This window comes from Anguilla rostrata, chromosome 14 (assembly GCF_018555375.3).
Source record: "Anguilla rostrata isolate EN2019 chromosome 14, ASM1855537v3, whole genome shotgun sequence".
Classification (NCBI taxonomy): Eukaryota; Metazoa; Chordata; class Actinopteri; order Anguilliformes; family Anguillidae; genus Anguilla; species Anguilla rostrata.
The window spans coordinates 33,405,366-33,425,476 of NC_057946.1; the positions used below are offsets into that span (position 1 = coordinate 33,405,366).

At 48.8% G+C, this 20,111-nt stretch overlaps 1 long non-coding RNA gene across 1 annotated transcript in view; it reads right to left on the bottom strand.

The window, feature by feature from the left end:
• Positions 1–631: 631 nt before the first annotated feature.
• Positions 632–20,111, bottom strand: part of LOC135239661 (uncharacterized) — an 82,276-nt gene continuing 62,796 nt past the window's right edge. Inside the window, exons 2-3 of the long non-coding RNA XR_010325446.1 lie at positions 8,700–8,907; positions 632–2,988 (exon numbers count right to left, since the gene is read on the bottom strand). This is a non-coding gene — a long non-coding RNA (uncharacterized LOC135239661). The remainder of the gene's footprint in view (positions 2,989–8,699; positions 8,908–20,111) is intronic.

Genomic DNA, 20,111 nt, shown 5'->3' on the forward strand with positions numbered 1-20,111 from the left:
CGGGGGAGGTGGAGGAAAAAGGTTTAACATGATCATCGACCAAAACTGAACCTTAGTGTGTGTGTGTGTGTGTGTGTATCAATGTGAGAATGTGTGTGTGGTGTGTGTGTGTGTGTGTGTGTATCAAAGTAAGAATGTGTGTGTGTGTGTGTGTGTATCAATGTGAGAATGTGTGTGTGTGTGAGTGTGTGTCTGTCAGTGTGAGTGTGTGTGTATGCGTGCATGTCTGTGTGTGTCAGTGTGTGAGTGCGCATCTGTGTGTGTCAGTGTGAGTGTGCATGCGTGTCTGTGTGTCAGTGTGTGAGTGCGCATCTGTGTCTCAGTGTGTGTGCATGCGTGTCTGTGTGTGTCAGTGTGTGAGTGCGCGTGTGTGTGTCAGTGTGAGTGCATGCGCGGTGTGTGTGTGCACATGTGTTTAAGTGTTTGTGTGTGTATGCGTGAGCGCGTGGGTCAGCGTATGCATGCGTGCATGTGTCTATGCGCACATGCGTGTGTGCATGCATGTAATAATCGCAAAACAGCTGTGTGTCCTGCTTAAGACCCTCCAGTAGATATTATGGAAGTGAGTATGGTTTATGAGCTATGAGCATGAAGGTGTAATAGTTCTCTTTTTTAACCCAGCCAAACTGAAGAGTTTACAGAAGTTTTACTGCTATTGTGTGTGCTGAAGGTATACCTGAAGGTATAGGTGAAGAACAAAACGTAGGTGTGCTGCGCAACCTTCAGGGTTTTGCCAAAAATTCAGCAAAACTCCATGAATTATATATAAGAGAAGAACAGCGAAAGGACTGTAACAGTCATTTTAAAAAAGCTCAGTAAAGATACACAAAGGATCTAAATGGCTAGTGGTGGTACTTAATGTACAACAAACATTAAACAGCACGCGTATAAAAATGAAAATTAAAATATAAAAAAAACACAAATCCACAAGCACATAGTGACGCAATGTCTAGCATTCTTCCACACAGAACATTTCAGAATTCTATAAGCAGCCTATGTTGCTTACTGAACAGCTGGGCATGAACAGACAGGAGGGGGGGGGCAGTTAACCTGGTGTTGCAGGAAAGGGTTCCAGGTCAGACGTACAACAGACATTCACTGAGAATCATCTGCAAGGAGCCATCGATCCAGACTACACAGGAACGCGCTCACGGAGAAGGAGACTGTGTCGAACAAACAGTGCCTCATATTACCCGGCTATGATCAGTCAATGAACTTGTCCTAGGGTAGAATCTGTGTCAGCCATACCCACAATCTCTCTACAAATACAAACATAAACCCACTTTCAGAGTCATTCAACATAATCCACTGAGAGACGGTGCCCCGGATTTGATTCTTCTTTCCTTTTAATATATAATATATTAATATCCATATTTAATATCCTACCTTTTATTTATTCCAGGCTCTCAATTAAATGTATGTGCAGGGAGGCTGCTCCCCCAGTGAGCAGCAGTATTTTAAATTACTGCCAAGGCCTGTTCAGATTTCAGCAAAGTGGCGATATGATATTTTTTAAAGATCAGTGCACAGTAAAACGTCCAGTGTGAATTCAACTAACAAGTAACATTTTGTCCCAATGGGGACCAAATTTTATCATCTGGTAATGCTGAATTAACACCGAACATTTTACTGTGTAGTATGTTCTCATGAACATTAAAAACTATATCCCTGTTGTTTAATACTCTCACGTTTGATGACTTTTTTTCTGAAAGTTGCGCAGGAATATGCTGTAATCAGGATATCAGACAAAACGGGCGCTAATCCAAAGAGCCAGCCAAGGGCAGAGAGGTTTGAGTGGGAACCGCTTATGAATGCAGGCACTTGACGGCTCCGTAAATGGCTGCCCAGATGAAGGCTAATTAGCGCGGTAAGCCAGGTACAAAACCTACTTCTGACGCAAAGACCAGCGTCTTTAGTGCAAGAGCGACTTCTGAGCCGAGTCAGGCCGTTTCTCACGCCGTGGGAAGAGACACGAGAACCGCGTTCAGACCAGGTTTAGGGGCGCAGGCACTCAAAACGGGGGCTCTCGTTTAAAGATAAGCACTGTTCCTTTATGCTTAAAAGCCTTCGCTTCATTCTTCTGTGCCGGCAGCCAGACCAGACCTACTAATTCAGACACAATCACGTCCCAAGTGGTTGCTGCAAAGCCATCAAAGCCATGTATGGTTTTACTTCCAATATGAATATACAAATATTATATAACAGAATTGCGTACTATCACATTTTATGGAAGCAAAGAGACAAAGAATATGACCTGAGCAAGAGCTGAACTTTGATCGAGTCGGATATCGAGTCTTGATAATAATATAAATAAAAGTAAATAAAATTCTAAAAAGAGAAAACAAAGCAATACGCTGCAATTAGTTGAAATCCAAAAGCCACTTTTAAGTAGATAATAAATCAGCTGTGTGTGCATTTTTAAGTCTGTTGGTCACCTGAGAATCATATGCAGTTAACAGACTGAACCCTTTGTTACATTTTCCCAATGTTTGAGTTTGAGGTGTTGTTCATGGACATATTTAGCTGGAGAATTTCTCAGCTCCCGTGGAAAATTTGGAAACAGGTTGTCCGGGCTGCTAAATTCCACAAATCCTACTGATGCAGTGCAAGTGTCTGCGGGGGTCGAAGGTCAGGCCTGAGGTCTCTGCTTGCTTTGACTCCTGACAAAGAATGTTCCGGAAAGGGAGAGAGAGAAGTAACAGGACCGCGACCCGCTGCTCCCCGAAGCCCGAATTCAAATTCCATGGCAGCCCACCATCGCCGGGACTGACAAAGCAGGGAGTATGGAGAAGACAGGAAACTCCGGGCGTGATTGGCAGGAGAGCAGCGCATGTTTCAGTCTGGCTTTTATCACATACCTGTTAAACCTCACGCCGCTCCGAACAAGATTCTGTCCTTCAGTCAGGAGAAGGGCGCCTCACCCCCTAACTTTCGTGCCTCAAACATCCCGCTCTGTCAACTCCACCGAACGGCGTCTCTCCCACGTCTCTGTTGAAAGAGAGATTTTTATCTCAATGAGACTCACCTGCACAAATAAAGGTTAATTAAATAAAATAAATCTCTCCTGTATGAGTTTCCGGAGATCCGACGCGGGAGATGGGAGATCTGGAAGCAGTTAACACTGAACCCTTTCAGCTCTGAAAGCAGGCTTCCGAATTAACAAACTAAAAAACACACATCAGTCAACACATCTACTTGTAAGAACTACTGCCACACGAACGTGACAATGTTTCAGTGAAAGAAAAATATGTCCAAGAACAGTGGACGCATACAGAAGGGCCCACAGTTGTACGAACAGCCCGTTTCCATCTTTCAAAAACATACAAGAGCAGCAATAGGGGCTGCTTTCAGTACATCACGAATTCAAGAAATTGAATAGTTAAACGAGTAGGAGTTTGCTTGTTTTCCGTGTATGTACATTTGTTCATCTCTGTGCATACAAGTACATGCATATATTCCTTTTCAGCTTTACAAAGAAGCTCCATTTGAACATGAGCCTTAACATATAAATAATGCATAATGTCACCAACCCCACATGTATCACACTTATCTTTATCACTGTATACAGACAAGTTGTAGAAATAAAGTTGTGCATACACTTCTAAAAAAAAGTTTGTATCATTCATTATACGCATACATTCGCATGTGTCAGAGGGAAAATGATGGACACATTTTGGGGTACGGGGCGGATTCGCAGACGTGCAGGCAGGCAGGGAGGCCAGGCGGTTTGTGGGTAGCAGGGTGTAGACAGTAAAATTAGTGGCTCATTAGTACTCCCCCTGCCCACGCCAGTACCTCATTGTGCGCCCTGGACTTTAACGAGGAGCTGGAGAGCTCGTTAAAAGGGGGGGGGGGGGACCGCACCAGCACCCATTTTGGGGGCTGCCGCTACACGAGACGGCCCGTACAGACCGGGGGTCGAGCTCCAGGACAGCAGCCCGTACGAAAAACAAAACTTAAAAAAAATATACAGATAGCCTTCTAAGAAGTAAGGGAGGGAGGCAGGGGCTATAATGTTTTATATACCCGAGACTCCAGTCCAGAACGAGCAGGACCGTTTGGCTATGCGCTTTGTGCTACACACACACACACACACACACACGCACGCATCACACACTCCACACACAGACTTTCTTCGCCGGGGCGAACGGGCGACCCAGCGCTTGACATCTTCATTCCAGTCACTAAGCTCCCGGTGTCGGCAAACGCAAATCACCATGACGGCAGAGGCGGGAAAACAGACCTGGGGTTTCTTTTTTTTTTTTGATTTACGGCGTAGGGATAAAGAGGTCTTTATTACTGTTCTTAAGCGAGCGACCCAAGGCTGTCCTTCCGCGGCTCGCGTTTATCGGCCGATGTCAACCACCTGCGTTTATCGCTTTAGCCGCCCCTTCCCACCGCACTGTTCTACTCATAAAACGCTCGACTGGTCACAGAATGTTTAACGGCTCCCCCCCGTCCAGGTCGCGGGAAACCGTATAGGTTTTCATTTCAACTGAGGCCAATTAATAAGCTTTGATTTTGCTTTTAATTGAATATTGATCTGGATTTTTTTTTTTTTCTTTCTCCCAATCGAGGCAGTGTATTCGCTGTGTGTTTTTGAGGGTTTTTTTACGGTGAGGGCTTTTCACAACTACTTTTGTCGACATCAACACATTTGAGGACACCGCTTAAATTTACTTGGCTTGATCAATTAAATTCAACAGCTACTAAAAACTTTATTTGGCTGAGATTACAAGACATCAGTGAAACACACAGAAACATACTGCCTTTGGCCGCATACAAATTTCCAGATACAGATATCTCCCACAGCAAACACCAAACAGAAAACCCGAATGATGTCAAACCTGAATAGGCACTGCATTAAAACACAAGCAAGCAAGCATTATTAAATTAGCTACAAAACCTACATTTAGAACGTGCATGACAGGACCATGATAGAAAACCACTCCATTTCAGAGTTTAATAAAATTACATGAAAGGGTCTTTATGAACAGTTGGCCTACATAAACAGGCAGCTATGGGACTCATAATAACTAAAAAGTAATGATAAAATAAAGTGTCATTATTATGGTGCACTATGCGCTGATGGAAATTTGATATCAGTTGAAATGTGCTGAGATAAATGATTACAAATACTTTTTTTTTTCTTCCCTGGTAAAAGGGAGATACAGCCAACGAGGTTTCCCTCTTCCCAAATACCATCACCCACAAATGGGCAGAACATAAAACATATTAAATTTGTATTGCAAATACTTTTGTGCATGACTTCCACGTGTAATACAAGTAGGCTCTGAGCAACTTGCAAAACAAGTATTTTAGGTCACGGATAGATTTTTGGGAGGTATATTTTTTTACATTTTGAAACATTGAAAATATTTAATTGTTTTTCTGGGGTTTTTTTTTTATAAAGTATACCTACAGCTGCAGAAGCAATCGGAAAACGGCTCTGGCTCCGATCAGCGCAGCAGCTGGGCGCGGAAACGGCGCCGGACACCGCGCGCGCCTTTATGGGGCTCCACAGCGCCGGAGACGGCTGCGCGGGGCCATTAGCGTAGCGTGGCGCTAAGCTGCTAGAGGGGCGAGGAGCATTCCGTCCCGCTCGGCTCGGGGCTGGCGCAGGTGGGTTCGGGGGGGGGGGGGGGGATTTAGCGCCGCGCACTTCGATCTCCACTAGAACGTGGGCCGGGGGAGAAGGACTGGGATACGCTGACCCTGCGGCTGAGATTGAGGTCTAATGGTGCTTTTAAAAAAAAAGAAGAAAAAAAAAAGCCAACAAATTAGCCCTTCCCTCCACCGTCCAACGGTAATGAGTTTGACGGTAATCAATATCACATTATTTGTTTGCGAGGGTGGGCATAATGTGTCCTGCGTAATGCGTTCTCTCTCTCTCTCTCTCTCTCTCTCCCCTCAATCTCCCTCTGTCTTCATCCCTTCCTTTACAAAAAGTAATGCATTTGTGGACATTATTTTAAAAAAGGTAAACATTCTATCACAGGTAATATGCTTATGATTAGGAAACGATGATTACACGACACAATGCACGTGTGTTTTAGTGTGTATTTTCAAATGCCATATATGGTACAATATATTCTGGAATTTCATATAGGGCAGGCGGGCAGCTATGGGCGCCACTGTAGTATAATGGGTAAGGAACTGATCTTGTATCCTAAAGGTCACAGGTGCGATTCCTGGGAAGGACACTGCCATTGTACCCTTGAGCATGGTACTTAACCTGCATTGCTTCAGTACATATCCAGCTGTATAAATGGATGCGATGTAAATGCTGTGTAAAAAGTTGTGTATGTCGCTCTGGATAAGAGCGTCTGCTAAATGCCTGTAATGTAATGTAAAGATGAATAAATGAGAAACAGAACCAAGTCTTGCAGGCAGATGGGAACCCTGAACCTTACTGCACATCTGGAGAAGGGACTCTTACTTTGATATGACAGTAAAATGTCCCGAGAAAATGAAACGGGCAAAATAAGCTAGAATGCATTGGCTCTCAAATAACTATCTGTAAATCTCAACCAAAGTAGTTGTATCACAGTGGTATATACCATACAGAAGAGGGGAGCAACACATATTATATATGAAATACAGTTTAAAATGCATGTATTTTAATGCATGTGTCCACTCTTGGGTGTGCTGCATAGCAGTTTTTTTATTGAGGATTTTTTTTGTGGTCATGCATATTCACCCCTCCAGGGGGCGCCCTGCGCGCCCTTCCGATGGGCATCTGGCCTCATACGGGTGGGTGACAGAGCTGCGGCGCGACCGCTCCCTCTCAGTCGCGGCAGCCGCGATGTGCGGGCTAGTGTGCTACTTAACACCTCCAATGGCCGCCAGAGGACAGAAAGTGCAGTTCTGAGCGCTCAATTTGACTAACACGACTGCAAATAAAAAAATAAAAAGTTTCCTCCCCCCTCCTCCGTCTAGTTTTCACACTGCGGATCAGGGACCGTCATAGCGGAGGACCCCCAATAAAAGCAGGGGTCCCCCCCCCCCCCAGCCCACTAAGCCCCATTGCAGATGCGCCAATTATAGCGGCGGGTCGATACCACCGGCAGCAGCGGCGGGGCGCGCTGGCTGGAGCGCCGGGCGCTGGAACACAGGATTACCGCCACGGCCGCGTCGCGCCCCGTTATTCGCTCGGCGGACGCGATTATCCGCGCTGGCTTACGCGGCTTCGGCGCGGCGCGTGACCCCTTCATGCCAGCGGGGCCTGAGCCCAGCACACCGCGCCGCGCCGCTCTTTAATATTTTAACACGGGCGGTTAAAGCAGGGAAGACCGCCGGCAGCCCAGCTGGACATCAATCGATCCGGACTTTAATGCCTCATCAAGCGGAGAGGAGAGGAGAATCCGCCCGGGTGCCTGGTCATGGCTACGGGCTGCGCAGAACGCAGCTGCTTCCAGTTCAGCCGCTCCTTAAAGACAGTGTGTGCACGTGTGGAGATAGCTGGCTAGCGATAGCTTTCTGTCTGTACACTGCTCCACCTCTACACCCCCCCTCCCTCCCCCCTACCTCCTACCCACCCACTGCCTCCTGGATCCACAGTCCCTATCCCGGGCTTCTACTCCCTACTCGCTTGCTCCTCAGCCCCTAACCACTGCACTACCACTACCCCCACAACCTGTCCCCTACCCCCACTCCCTACTCCCTGTCCCCTACCAACCCCTACCTACCCCACCCCTGTCCCTACCCCCACCCCAACTCTGTCCACCCCAACCCCTACCCTACCCACCCTGTCCTATCCCCCCCCTACTCCTGTCCCTACCCGAACCCTACCCCTACCCACCCCTGTCCTACCCTACCCTACCAACCTGTCCCTACCCCTACCTGGCTCACAGCACTAGGCAGGACCCATAAGCTGGCAGAAGCCAGGCGAGGGGTGAGGGAGACCAGAGCAATCGATCACAGAGAGGAAAAGAGGCGCAGCGTTTAACCTGCCTTCCCGCCGATCCACAGCAGATCAGAGATAACACGGAAGGAAGTGCTCTGAGAGAAGCCTCCGTGAGCGAGTTCCTGAGTCAGCTCTCCAGCCTCTCATCGCAAACACGACCGTGACGCGCGGCAGCGTTAAGACAAAACGGCTCGACAAAACACCCCCCACCTCCCAACCTGCCGCCCCCCCTGCATTTTGCGCGCCCTGCGACGGCGTGATTCATTTGCGTTGACACGAGGTGATCATCGGCAACCAATTACGCGATTTCAAGCCGTATTTCAAGTCTGCGTTCAGCGGGGAGCGTAAATCAGGGCCAGACATTCCAGGGGTCTCTCTGTCACGAAGCGCCCGCGTTTTTCCTGACGCCAAACATGAACATACCAGCGGCAGCCAGCTCCGGTGGCACCCGCGACCTTTAGTCCTTCTGTGGGGAGGGGGGGGGGGGGGGCAGTGGGGGCGCTTCAAAGGGCCTGTCAGTGAAGAACTCGCGGAACGACCTTCACGACCCCTGTTTCAGAGAGAGGGTCCGTTTACACCTTTCCAAAAGCAGGGCTGCACCTCACACCTGCTCATCTCAGTTAGGGGAGGAAGTGTGTGTGTGTGTGTGTGTGTATGTGTGTGTCTGAGTAGAGAGAAACAGAGGTGGGCAAGGACACAGTGAAATGTTTTGTGTCAAATGAACTCCGATGGAGTAATTTAAATGAGCGTATTAGGTGTGCATGGGACTCTATGAACTCTAGAGGTGACTTACCGCTGCGGAGTTCTCTGTGGTTTGTTGCAGTTGTTGCGTTGCATCGACGATAATGATGATGACGGTGGTAATGGTGGTGATGATGATGATGATGACGACGATGACGATGATGATGATGCTCTGCTCCACCTCACCCCCCACGGGGGTTGACGCATAAACCCTCACCCCATCTCAAGGGGAACCGGCAATCAGCCGTTACCACGGGAACCTGTATCGACAAAACGAACAGAGCCAGCTAATTAACAGGTGGGGGGGGGGGAACACATAAGCAGAGACTCTGCACAAGCAAATCAACTCCACGGACACATACGTCAATACGGAGAGGAGGAGGAGGAGGAGGAGGAGAGCCGTGAGCAACGAAACCATAAATACACACAGGGCACAGCCTGCTGGCTTCATCAGGGCGAGCACACGTCCCCGCCCCGCTCACTGGAAGCTCACCATCGCCCGCTCCCGTCGATAAACAAATAATGTCATCAAGAACGCAGACACATTTATTTTCGCATACCGTGTCTGCGAACTTGTTGACAGGTACGTGTTTATTTGCATGTGTGTGTCTTGTCACAACACGTGCGACGGTTCTGTCAGCCGTGTAACTGAATATGTGCCACCGCTCAGAGTCACCGGTGCCGCACGTCATGGAACATCACGCAGACAAAACAACGGCGTCGAGCTTTCGCCAGCGCAAAGGCGCTGGGTGTCCACTACATTTTCCTTCAGTCAGTTCACAAAACTAATTGAGATTCAGTTAGCGAATTGAAAATGTCTATACTGGGGGAGGGGGGGGCATTGGCTGGCATGTTCCTAAAACACTGGCTCTGGGTTTAATGATTGGCTGTGACTGCTCCTGCAGCGGTTGGCAGGCAGTGTAGTGTGGTGCAAAATAGACTTTCAAAAGAGTAGAGGTGCCAACCCTGGTGTGCCACTGAAATTCCTGCTTAGCCTTTTTCATTTTTATACAGTCCATGGTCACCAGTAGTGATCGTTTCATCAACATTAGAATGTTCGGTTAAGAACATTCTAACCACATACTTGTGATTTTACACCTTAAAGGGTTAAACTGGCGCTCTGCAATCTCTGAGTAGCTAATTATCCCCTCATGTCCAATTGGCCACATCTCTCACATTCCACACCCCGATTTGCCAGGAAATCCCTGCAAAGGAGAACATCAGAGTCCTCAGTACAACCCACCTGTTCAAATAAGGATCACATTTAACGCACAATTAAATAATCAGGAGCGTCCTCGCTCAGGGAAGAGAGGAGGGTGTGTGTGTGTGTGTGTGTGTGTGTGTGTGTGACATCAGGATTTTCCAGGGGTCCAGAGGGAAAAAAAGATAGATATAAAACTTTTTTTTTTTTTTAAATACACATAGAAACAGCTAAAATGGAAAGTCTGTAAAGTCTGTGTAAAAGACTTTCAGTCTCTCTTGTTAGATCTCTTTTTCCACCAGCATCGCTGCCCGTGTCTAATCACTGGCTTACCTTCTTTGGAAACCCAACAGACTGTTTCTGCACATATTTAATGCAGTCCACACTCACGCTAGAGTAGGGCCAGGACCTGAATGGATTCCTATTCTTCAGCAGAGGCTTTTGTTCTAGTGAACGGAATGAATTTTTAATCCGGCCGGATTCATCGTTTACAATGAGTGTGTCTGAGCCGGTTCTCAAGGGAGCCTGTAGGTCCGGTTGCTAAGTTTCAAAGAAATAAAACTGTTCCACTCCACCACCACCACCACCACCCCTCCCCTCTGCACATATCCCAAACACACATTATTATTATTTTTAATTTTTATTATTACTATTATTTTTAACAATAACTACAACAATTGAAAAACATAGGTAAAATAAGATCGAATATTCTCAAAATGTTGTGTGCGAGTAAACAAAAACAAGTTCACAGGCACAGCATGCACACACTGTAATATTTCCATGGGATTCACATGCAAAGGGAGACAAGGCTGGCAGACAAATTGAACAAGTGACCAAAAAAAAGGAAACAATAAATAGATTTGTCGCCCCAGATTATTCGCCTGTGCGTTTTCCCCTCTGTCAGTCACTGCTTGCAGTTTTCAATTAATTCTCTTGCCCTTCTAATTGCCTCCTTCCGAAGCAGGGGCCCATTCAGAGGGCAGCGTTTCCCTTCCTTTCGCTCCGTCCTTTTTCCGATAGCGGATCCATAGCTTCGATTCCTCCGCCCTGCGGCTGTCAATCACTTCACCGGCAGCCGGCCGCCGACTCGATACCGTCGACGAAAAAGCTGCAGCCCCCCCCAGGCCAGCGGTCTGCCCTCCGTTTATTTACCTCCCCGCCCCTTCTCCTCTCCCACCCTCCCCCTCACATTCCTCCCTCCGGCCCGCAGGGAACAGCCCCGTCTCGGGACTACGGAGGTGAGGCGCCTGGGGGCCCTTCTTCCTAACGCAGGGGGGTGTTTTCACCGCCATGTTCTCACTGCCGATCGCTACAGACAGAGCCTCCGCAATGGAGATCAACAAGACACGACGAAGCGATTTTATCACTTAATATTTCCCAAATAAACGTATCGATCGATAAACTCCGATCACAATAGCTGAGATGTAGACTTACGGGTGGCACTGAGATATGAGCGACGCAGAGAGAGAGAGGCAAGCGGCCTGTATTAAATACGCAGATGAATTATACATCATTTCAGAAACAATGTGCACAACCTGCGGCTCTCTAGGACCACGGTTGGGGAACCCCAGCACACAGTATTCTCCCCAAGAATCACCCTAAAATGGAAATCTGAGGAGGTTTGTTGACAACAGTCTCTCGATTTTCATAGGCTGCGCAGAACTGCTGCCTGTCCAATCAGTGGCCACACTCACCATTTCCAGCGAAGGGGTTGGCTAATGAACACAGTCCACAGTTCTCCATATTGCTGGTGTCAGGTAAAAACAGAATTTTCAGGCACATGAAAATGCCACTTTCTTTCCCAAATTATGAAAATAGAAGCTGACTTTGAGTCAACTTTAGTAACTACTCAGTTAAGAGTAGTTGACAGAGAATTGAACCATAATGATGCCAGGTTTCATAACACTGGCAACATGCAGGAAAAGGGGCAAGAAGATTCTATAAAATGGTGAATGTTAAAGTTAAAATAGAGAATATTACAGTTAAAAAATGGTGAATGTTACAGTTAAAAGGGTCAATTTGCAGTTAAAATAAAGAATATTACAGTTAAAATGGTGAATGCTACTGTACCTTCGCCTCTCTCACTCCTCACAGTCTACAAAAGGCAGGGAGAAACCAGGGAGAGAACCTCAGGCTGGAATAATTAGTATTTCTGAGAAGCCAACTCTGGGAGGGAGAGAAGGGCTTTCTCAAGATTCATACAGGAAATTACTTTTAAAAAGTGATGGATTTTCTCTGGTGCTTTTCCCACCCTTCCGTGAAACACAGCTCAGGATTGATTTTCTTTTTTTCCGCATCCGCACTCGTTTTCTCTCCCTCCATTGATCCGTCTTTCCATCATCTCACCAGCCCACCTTGTTCAGTTGGCAGAGGACCCCCCCCCCCCTTACCCCCTATCACCCCCAAACGTCTCCCCCCCCCCCCCTCCACATACTGAACATCAGCAGTTCAGTACCTCTGGTACATTTCACAGGGCCTTCTGAAGAGCCATTAAGCGTACTGTGGTAACGCCGCACCCGCGCCCCGGATGATTTGATACAATTTGTAAATGGTAAAAAATGAGAGGTTTGGGTCGGCTCTCTGAAATTACCCCAACCAGAGTCAGACTGATCAATACCGCGCGAGAGAGGGCCAGACAGCCTCTGAAACTGACAACACCTCTCGGCCTCATTAATAACGATCACTCCCCCTCCCCTCCACACCACCCCACCCCACCCCACAGGGCGCACTTCTCACATTTTCTAACTGGTTACCGGGGGCAAAGTGTAATTTTTGGGTCATTCCGCATTGAATCCACATTTGGTAAAGAAGCAGTCACCAGCCATTATAAAGGAGGTCATAATGCAAATCTTCCCCGATTTCTCATTGGTGGATTGCTCCGTCTGTACATTCTGTTACACAGAGCAATCTCTAAGCACAGGTTCACAGGCACCCTTGTGAGTGTTCAAATTTACGGGCCGGAAAATTTTGTAACAGTGGCCCAGCTGGATTTCGTCCTACACAGTTGAACACAGTTGTACTGAAAGTCTTCAGTCCCAAATTCTAGGCCAGCTAATTTTATAGTGGGGAAAAAAACCCAGAAGACACTGAAGCTCTCCAGGACCAGGGCTGGGGACCCCAGCAGACCCTGCATGGCTCTCCAGGACCAGGGCTGGGAACCCCAGCACACCCTGCTGCTCTCCAGGACCAGGGCCGGGGACCCCAGCCGACCCTGCTGCTCTCCAGGACCAGGGCTGGGGACCCCAGCCGACCCTCCATGGCTCTCCAGCACCAAGGCTGGAGACTCTCCAGTTCTAGGCTCTCTGAGCGTATCGAGCAGCTCCGGTGAAATGAGAGTTGATGAAATCTTGAGCACTGCTGACTGCAACACTTTTAGCCAAACTGGTTCTGCAGGGCACCTTAGATCAGCAGTCATTGCCATTGATCGCGGCGCCCTTGTCTACTGGTAAAAGAGCGCTATCGACATCCGAGGTTTCCGCTCCACGTCCGTCCCTCTCTGACGTTTTTAGAACGGGAGGCAGTTTGGTTTTTTTACGAGGGAGTTTAAATCTGTCCTCAGCCCCGCCGCGTCGCGTCTGCTGTTCTGCAGGGCCCTGTCTGGGGACCGTTTACACCTTGCCGTTTATACGTTTCCCCCGGGTCTTATTTTCACCGCCGTGCCGGAGCAGCGCGTATCCTGGTCGCGTCGCCCGTCCCGACTCCCTGCCCTGCTCCTGAACGCCTCCTGTTTTTTATTCCAGCTGCATGCCACTGAGGCCGGGGTCCTCTTACGCAGCTCTTCTGGGCTCCTGAACACAACTGGCTGCGCTTGCCTACCTTGCTTGCTTGCTATGCCACAAACAAAAAACACAGATGCTGATTCATGAGTTGTCACAACATTACTAAAGCTGCCTTTTTCACGTCCTGGAACCATAGCCCTTGTTGAATTGATAACTCACAACTTTTTTTGTATAGCCCAATTGTCGACTGGTTTCAGTGGGACCGTCGACGGCTCAAGCTCCAGATGCATGATCAAAGCAAACAGGAAGGCACCCGAATGAAGCAGGCAGGAAAAGTCCGCACGAGATCACACACACATTTTTAATCCTCATCATCCGTTCCCCCCCAAATCAACCTGTGAGCGCGGTCTGCACCAACGGCCCCAACGTGTTGACTGTGCCCCCCCCCCCCCCCCGAATATTACAGGCCCATGCCTCCAGCCGCTATTTACCATCACTGTAAACCTTTACAGCGCCGTTAAAAAAACGCATTTTACACACTCCGGTTATACGATCTCCCTCTCGCCTCCACCGCAAGGCGAGAGCTTTCTTTACTCTCTCTCTTTTTCTCTCTTTTCAAGGCAGCAGAGGACTCGGTCCACACTTTAAAGAGCTTTAAACAACCGGACTCTTAACTTCAATTTGGGGGTTCCGAAGCACTCTGACACCACGCGAGGCGCACAGACAGCTGGTTAGGGATTCTTTAAGCCACTCCGGAGATTGCTGTTTGAGCTAGGAGCTGAGCAGACTCAGCATTATAACTCAATGAAAGACTAGAGGGACCTCTATTCAACTTATTTTAAAAGATTTCACGTAACGTGAGCTGTCGCTAAGACAAGGACCGATGATTGCATCTTAAGCCGATGCACCAAGGCCAAATCATTATCAATAATAATAATACTAATAATAGAAAACAGAAACGTGATTTCCGTATGCGATATTTGTGAATCACTTTTTTAGATATAATTCCAATAATAATTTTCTCAAGTTATTCAAAGTGTATTTTAATATGAAAATAAATTTTCACTTTTGGTGGGTGGGGAGCTGAAAACGTGATTCCAGTTTCATTGCATTTGAACTGCATTGAACCTGCCAGGCGCTGGCTTTCCCTGATTAATACTCATTTTAGGTCCCCGAGCGCCCCGACCAGACGCAGACGACTTGTGTATATAATAAGCACACAGAAAGAGCTCTTTTCACCTGAACTAATAGCAGCAGAATAAATGAAGCCAAATTCTAGTGGCCCCCAAAGACATTAAGGGGAAAAAACTACTGATTAATTGAGTTGGAATGATGCAGACAGGCCTGGAGTTCAAGAGCAGTGTGTGTGCGTGTGTGTGTGTGTGTGAGAGAGAGAGAGAGAGCATGTGTGTGTGTGTGTGTGTGTGTGCGAGAGAGAGAGAGAGCATGTGTGTGTGTGTGTGTGTGTGTGCGAGAGAGAAACAGAGAGAGTGCATGTGTGTGTATCTGTGAGTATGTGTGTGTGTGTGAGAGAGAGAGAGCGAGAGAGCGTGTGTGTGTGTGTGTGTGTGTGTGTGTGTGTGAGAGAGAGAGAGAGAGAGCGAGCGAGAGAGCATGTGTGTGTGTGTGTGTGTGTGTGTGTGAGAGAGAGAGAGAGCATGTGTGTGTGTGTGCGTGTGTGTGTGTGAGAGAGAAACAGAGAGAGTGCATGTGTGTGTATCTGTGAGTATGTGTGTGTGTGTGAGAGAGAGAGAGCGAGAGAGCGTGTGTGTGTGTGTGTGTGTGTGTGTGTGTGTGAGAGAGAGAGAGAGAGAGAGAGAGAGAGTGTGTGTGTGTGTGTGTGTGTGTGTGTGAGAGAGAGAGAGAGAGAGAGAGCGTGTGTGTGTGTGTGTGTGTGTGTGTGTGTGTGAGAGAGAGAGAGAGAGAGAGCATGCACATGCGAGAGAGAGAGAGACAGAGAGAGACCCTGCTGGATTATAGTACTCCAGGGCCCAGAGGCTGAGGTGTCCTATTAATTCAGCCCTGAGGAGATCATGACAGGAGCCCATAACCGAGCCCCGCTGGGCTCGCCAGTGACCCAACTTACACTCCCACAGGGGGCCGGACGGCAGGCAGGCAGGCCCCTTCGCTGGAACAGGCCGCCCCCGCCGCCCCGCCTCCCCGTCGGTGCCCCAGCTGCCGACAATTACCGCCACATAAACGGAGCGTTAAGCACGCCGAGCCAAACGAGGGGCTGCGTGTTTAACACAAACGACGCGCGCTCATTAAACACCGACCCAGTCATTAGGGCCTGTGGGGTCCGCCTGCGTCCACCCCTCCACCCCCACAGTGCGGGGAGGGGGCGCAACAGCACGTCCGCCTGCGTCCCCACACTCCACCCCCACAGTACGGGGAGGGGGCGCAACAGCACGTCCGCCTGCGTCCCCACACTCCAAAACCACCGCCCCTCCACCCCCACAGTACGGGGAGGGGGCTCAACAGCACGTCCGCCTGCGTCCACCAACGCTCCAAAACCACCACCCCTCCACCCCCACAGTGCGGGGAGGGGGCGCAACAGCACGTCCGCCTGCGTCCCCACACTCCAAAACCACCACCCCTCCACCCCCACAGTGCGGGGAGGGGGCTCAACAGCACGTCCGCCTGCGTCCACCAACGCTCCAAAACCACCACCCCTCCACCCCCACAGTGCGGGGAGGGGGCTCAACAGCACGTCCGCCTGCGTCCACCCCTCCACCCCCACAGTACGGGGAGGGGGCTCAACAGCACGTCCGCCTGCGCCCACCCCTCCACCCCCACAGTGCGGGGAGGGGGCGCAACAGCACGTCCGTCTGCGTCCCCACACTCCAAAACCACCGCCCCTCCACCCCCACAGTACGGGGAGGGGGCTCAACAGCACGTCCGCCTGCGTCCACCCCTCCACCCCCACAGTACGGGGAGGGGGCTCAACAGCACGTCCGTCTGTGTCCACCAACGCTCCAAAAATGCCCCTACGTCCCCTGCCCAGGGCGGGACACACCAGTGACGGGTGGGGGCACACCGGCGCGACTGCCTCACGGCCTCACACTCCGTAACCCCGCCTTCCTCTCCATCGTGGGGCGGGGCACACCTGTACCTGCCTCCCCCCGCAGATGTGCTAGCGACACAGGAGCACCAGCCATCTGGCCTCACACACCCACCATCAGGTCCGCGCAAAGTTAGCGCACTGGCGGTTTATACCGCTTAAGTCTAACGCAGTGAGGAGGATATTTCGAGTCGGTGTGCAGCGCTTTGCCAGACTTACAAGCTGAATGAAACACCCATACCACTCAGGTGGTATCACATGACAGACATATTAAGAAAATATTTTGCCAATGAAATTAATACAAATCTGCTCCGCACACTGTTAGTGTGATGTACACATAAAATGGAACACTGACTAGGACCATGGCCAGAATTATCACCAGACTAAAATCACCCATAACGCTAAAATTGTCAACATGGCCAAAATAGTCAACGTGGCCAAAATCAGGACCACAGTTAAAATCATAACCATGGTTAATATCATGACCCTGTCTAAAAACAGCTTCTTGTTGTTCATAAATGCTAAAAATAGCTGAAATATTCATCAAATAAGTAAAATATCACCCCTGAAATAGAGGAGATAGAATGCCTTTCTGAGTCTAGAGCAGTCCATTTCTGAAACACACCTAAGAGCACACCTATGAAGTTCTGAAAGATGTCCATTTAGCCCAATTCCCAAAAACCCTTCCCCAATTTGCCCCAGAGCTGCTGAAGGGGCTCCTGAGCCAGCAGCCCCGACCCGCCCCGCCCCGTGCCTGTTCCAATGACCGCCCGTATGGTGAAGCGGGTCTGGGGGAATAACAGTTTAATTTAGCCCCGGCGGGGCAGACGCGGGCCGTGTTCATCGCCGCTGTCGGCGCGCGGACTTCAAAGCCCCCGACCCGTTTTATTTACTCCCCTCGCAGGGCCGCGGTGCGTCACGGGCGCGGTGCGCGTCCAGGAGCTCTTCGCCGCCCACGCGCCGACGCCCGGTTAACGAGGTCGTTAAAAAGCCGTCGTTCAAAAAAATCAAAAAAATAAAAAAAGGTGGCGGTTGCCAAGCCTCGGCCGCCGACGCGATCCGATCCCGCGCTAACGTGCTAGCAGTCATTAGCGCGGCCTTCGGAGTCACATTCGCTGGGGTGTCATCATGGCAGATCATTAGCGATACACAATGACTAGCTCAGGTTTAAAAAAAAAAAAGAAAGAAAGAAGACACGCGGGTGATATGATAGGTGTATCTGCCTATAGCGCACGCCGTTGATATTCTGCCACATTTCCCCGAGGAAACATCAGACATCGTGTCCCAGAACAGCTTGATCAGAGAGATTTCAGGAGATTTGTTTTGATGCTTGGAATAATTCAGCCCCGTGTTCAGAGGCAAGGGGGGGGGCGGGGGGGGGACCCATCTCAGGCGGAGCTGAAACCAGCCTCTAATTTGCACAGTTGGGGCCGGGATCTTTTTTTTTTTTTTTTTGGCAGGGATCAGGCGTGAAACAGCCCAGCCCAGGAATGCCTCCCCCCGCGCTACGCCGCCCACCCCCCCCCCCCCACCCCCTTTCTCGGCTCAGCTATCTCCTGTGTCAGACTCCGGGTGCTCCGAAAATATTCCCTCCCTTCTCCTATATCTCCTGCGGTGGCATTAAGTGTCTGCCTTCAAATCTGTCCCTTGTAACAACAAATTAGCAGGGTCGTAAAACACCTCCTTCCTGTGGCGGGGCTGTAGCGGGAACACGCGTGCCGTGACCACGGGACCCTGACGGCGGGGGGTCCAAGTGGCCCCAAGGGGCCGCAGATCTGCATAAATTTGGGCAACGGCTTGCCGAACGCCAAGAGCAGAAAAATATTTTGAAGAACGCGCAAAAAAGCACCCATTTTTTTTTTGGACTATTTGTTCAACTTAACTTGGAGCAGCTTGTTTCAAAAGGAACAATTCACTCAAAAATACATTTTCTGATTTGCACACGGTAATATAAACGCCCTGAGCACACACAATACCCTGTGTGACCAGATAGTGCTCCTACAATTTAGACAAATTACTCTGTGACAAACAGAAGCAGAGTTTTCCCAGCCTAATACCGAAAGTATATGTACATCGGCACTCACACTTTTTTTTGTTGCTTGTCATTATCTTTATGACTTCAAAAATTAATGACCTATTTATGTGCAGGTTCCTGCCCTCTGTCAATCAAGTCAATACATTGTCCCTGTCTTTTAAAATCTTCAAGGACAGTATGCCGCAGCTTTTCCCACATCTCGCTAGACTCAAGCTCCCATAGTTCAATGCAAAGCCTTTGTCTATGATTATACAATTATACAATTCCCATCAAGCACAAAATGGAAGATCAGTTGTGCTGAACACAGCCAGATTTTAAAAGGATACAGTTTATAACTGACGAAACAAATCAAGATAAATTTGATTAAATTCTAATCACAATAAACTTAAGTAGAAACCTGTTTTTTTTTTCTTCCGGCCAAGATTTCCTGCCAAGGCACTGCAGGTTGAGATCAGTTTTATAGCCGACTGTGGCACAGCTAATGAACTGTGCATGACCTTACTAAATAAACAAATAAAAAAAAGGTTTTTTTTCCCCCCACAGTTGAGGGCTTTGTTTTTTTTAATATTACTATAAAATTCCGGTCATGCTTCAGAGCAAACGCAAGTGCACACATTGGGCGTTTACGCTCGCTATAAATGGCCTAACGTGAATCGAGTGGCCTTTTTTTGGCCCTTCAGAGAACGTTTCACAGCAGCAATTACGTTAAAAGGCATTCGAAAAAACAAAAGGCAATCTCACGCTTGAGACGTGGAGTGTGCAGTTCATTTTTAGAGTGCTCCACAAGTGATGTTAATTGTTATGGCCATTTAAACAGCTCCGCTTATGAACACACACAGAAAAAGGAGTGGATCGCAACTAAACAAGGACTTCATGAAGTACCTCTAAGTTTAAGTGGTTGAGTAACTGACCTGGAGTTTATGCAATAACAACGGACTCACACTCTATTAAGTCCCCAGGCTCCAAATGAACAGCCTCGGAGAAATATCCCAGAATGCAATCGCGGGACGCTGTGGAATGCTGGGAATATTTAAATGAGAAATGTCCCAGCCTTCACTTCACACAGTAAAATGCAGTCCTTTTTAACCTTTTTTCTTTTTCATCTGCCTCTTAAATTTACATAAAATTTGCATGCTGTGTTTTGCCATGTGAAGAGGTGAGTGGGGGGGAAGCCAAGCTCAAGCAGTCCTTAGCAGAGCGAAACGCACGATCAGATTCCAAGCGTAGTCACAATTACGGGCGTGGTTTTACAGCGCACCCTTTTCAGTCAGCGTTCCACTGCGTTTCGAGAGGGCCGCATGCACAGAACCCACGTGACAATCAGCACAGTGAGGGCTTCCTTTTATTTAGCCCATATACGCAACTGTACCAATATACTTCAGTAAGTGTCAGACAACATAGAAAACAAAGGCTGAAATAAAAACTCTAGGTGCTCAAGTTGGCATAAA